General features: G+C 39.8%; 1 pseudogene; it reads right to left on the bottom strand.

The window, feature by feature from the left end:
• Positions 1–716: 716 nt before the first annotated feature.
• Positions 717–1,679, bottom strand: LOC138092173 (olfactory receptor 51I2-like; annotated as a pseudogene).
• Positions 1,680–3,443: the final 1,764 nt, after the last annotated feature.

Here is a 3,443-nt window from a genome sequence, read left to right as displayed (position 1 = left end):
AAGTTTAGGTTAATGTGGTTTCAGGAAAAATGATAAAATAGATTTCAATAAAAAATATTAAAATAAAACCTCTTGTTTCCCATTTGGACTATTTCCCTTTATAATATCTCAAACCCACCAAAGATAATAACTCTCTGTATAATAATATAAATATCTTACTTTTAACCAAATTTGAGCCATATAACTGTATATGAGTGATTCTCATACAGAAAATATTTGTCAAATTGTTTAGATTGAAATGGAGCTCCTGGATAAGTGATGTGAACTTTAGGGATACATAAACTTTAGAGCAACATAAGGTGAAGGTGAAGGTGAAGGAACCTTTAGAAATATATTCCTTGATCTAATATTTAAAACTAAAAGGAATCTCCTACTTCCAAAAAGATTGTAATAAAATTACACAAAGTGAAAGTGTTAGTGGCTCAGTTGTGTCTGACTCTATGTGATCCAATGGACTGGAGCTTTCCAAGCTCCTCTGTCCATGGAATTATCAAGGCAAGGATACTGGAATGGGTTGCCATGCCCTTCTCCAATGGATTTTCCTGACCCAGTGTTTGAACCTGGGTCTCCTGCTTTGCAGGCAGATTCTTTACCATTTTAAGTCACCTAGGAAGCAAAATCACACAGAAAAATCCAAAGGGAGGACTTCAACACACAAGAAATAAATGTCTATTCCTGTTTCTTTTTACAATATTCCTGACCTTTTGATCATTTACTCAAAATATTTCTGCTCTGTTCTGTCTTGTCTTAAATTTGAGCAGTCTACCTAGTGCACTTCTAATCTGTTTTGTTTTCACACTAAACCAATGGGTTAAGGACAGGTGTGAGAAAAAGGAAAATGTTGGACATGATGATGTGGGTGAGAGGGTAGTGGTACCTGCCTATTCTGTGGATCAAGGCTAAGGCAATAAATAGGACGTAGAAAATGAAGACAGTGAGAAAGTGGGAGACACAAGTGTTGAGCACCTTAAGGCTTCATCCTTCCCTGGAAGCTATTTCCAGAACTGTCTTCAAGATTAGAGCATAAGACAGAACAATAAAGACAGAGTCAACCCCAAAGGAGCAGAATACCAAGGCCAGCCCATAGGTGAGGTTCACATGAACAGACCAACATGCCAGCTTCATCACATCAGTGTAGAAGCAGAATGATTAGGACAGAACAATATTCCTACAGAAGGGAAGCTGTTGGAGAAGAATGGGCAAGAGGATCATCAGTGCTACCCCTCGAGCCACAGCAGCCAGGCCCATCTGAGTAATAGCGGAGGGAGTCAGGACTGATGTAGCATAGTGGGTTGCATATGGCCACAAAATGGTCAAAGGTCATAGCCAGCAGCATGGCTGACTCCATGGAAGAGAAGGTGTGGATGAAGAACATCTGAGCCAGGCAACCATGGAACTCAGTCTCTTGATGGTTGAAAATAAAGACTTTAAGAACAGTGGGCAGTGTAGACTGACATGTCTATGTCAGTGGTGGCTAACAAGGACAAGAATACATATTGAGGCTCATGCAGGCTGGGAGTCTTGTGTACTATGTGAATGATGATGCTGTTCCCCAGGATGGCAGTCACATACATGATGCTCAATGGGATGGAGATCTAGTTATATGATGCCTCCAGCCCTGGGATTCCTGACAGAAGGAAGAAGGGTGTTTGATGGTGGGTGCTGTTGAGCATAGACATGATGGTGAAACCTGAAAAAAGAGAGTATGTGTAGAAAGTCAAGCGGTAAAGTTAACTCAGTTTCATTCCGTAGTTGAAGAGAGAATTTAGAGGCAGAGGAAGGTAAATTCTGTTGTATGAAGAGAAGATTGAATAGGGTTAAATTTAGTTTAATTCAAAAAGCCTATGTAGTATTTTTGTGTAATTCATAAATGTTTTATGAGTATAATTGTTGATGCATTGGTAGCATCCAAAGACTGCCAGGTAAACTATGCCAAAGGATTTTAAACAGAAAGATCCCACAGAACAAATGCAAGATTCACAAATAACAAGATTAATTTATTCTTTTTAGAACATGCAGTGGGGGACTTTCTTGGTGGTTCAGTGGTTAAGACTTTGCCTTCTAACTCAGGGGGTGAAGTTTCAGTACCTGGCTGAGGTGCTGGGATCCAACATGCCTTGTGGCAAAAATCAAAACAAAACAAAAACAAAACATGAGTAATATTGTAACAAATTCAAAAAAGACTTTAAAAATAGTATGAGTGAATGAGTGAAGTCACTCAGTCGTGCCCGACTCTTTGCGACCCCATGGACTGTAGCCTACCAGGCTCCTCTATCCATGGAATTTTCCAGGCAATAGTACTGGAGTGGATTGCCATTTCCTTCTCCAGGGAATCTTCCTGACCCAGGGATCGAACCCGGGTCTCCCGCATTGTAGACAGACACTTTACCATCTGAGCCACCAGGGAATCAAACAAAATTCTTTTATAAAATAAAATAAAACAAAACAATGCATTGGAAGCGAGGGTAAAGATGGGATTTATTAACACATTTAAAACCGTGTATAAATGAGAAGGAAAGCTTACAGTACCTGAATGCTGGATTATGCAATATTCATATGTCCTGTCTCTCTGCTGATGGTGTTATAAAGACAAGGTGAGGTCTGAGCAAGGTAACTCCACAAGTGAAAAATCCTTGGAGCCAGCACTCATGCTCACTCTATCAGGCACACAATAGCAGGTATGTATGGCCACAGCTTTAATTTTTCACTAATAAGCCTGCCCAACGTGCATAAATCCTTCCCATATTTCTTGGGCTGAGAACATGGGGATCAGAGCAAAACCATAACTGATGTTATTAATGGGTGACTGACTTAGATATTTATAAAATAACTGTCATTCTAGGCATGGCATTATCATACTTCTGATTTTTTTCTATTCATTTTCTATCTAGAAATAACATGTTTGTTCTATCATATATTTCATATACTCTGTATTTAGCATATCCTAACATGACTTGTCAATAACCTCAGATATGCCAATGACACCACCCTTATGGCAGAAAGTGAAGAGGAACTAAAAAGCCTCTTGAGGAAAGTGAAAGAGGAGAGTGAAAAAGTTGGCTTAAAGCTCAACATTCAGAAAACAAAGATCATGGCATCTGGTCCCATCACCATGGGAAATAGATGGGGAAACAGTGGAAACAGTGTCAGACTTTATATTTTTGGGCTCCAAAATCACTGCAGGTGGTGACTGCAGCCATGAAATTAAAAGACGCTTACTCCTTGGAAGAAAAGTTGTGACCAACCTAGGTAGCATATTCAAAAGCAGAGACATTACTTTGCCAACAAAGGTCCGTCTAGTCAAGGCTATGGTTTTTCCTGTGGTCATGTATGGATGTGAGAGTTGGACTGTGAAGAAAGCGGAGCACCAAAGAATTGATGCTTTTGAACTGTGGTGTTGGAGAAGACTCTTGAGAGTTCTTTGGACTGCAAGGAGATCCAAC

The sequence above is a fragment of the Capricornis sumatraensis genome, chromosome 16, assembly GCF_032405125.1.
Source record: "Capricornis sumatraensis isolate serow.1 chromosome 16, serow.2, whole genome shotgun sequence".
NCBI lineage: Eukaryota > Metazoa > Chordata > Mammalia > Artiodactyla > Bovidae > Capricornis > Capricornis sumatraensis.
This window is presented reverse-complemented; position numbering and strand designations above follow the sequence as displayed.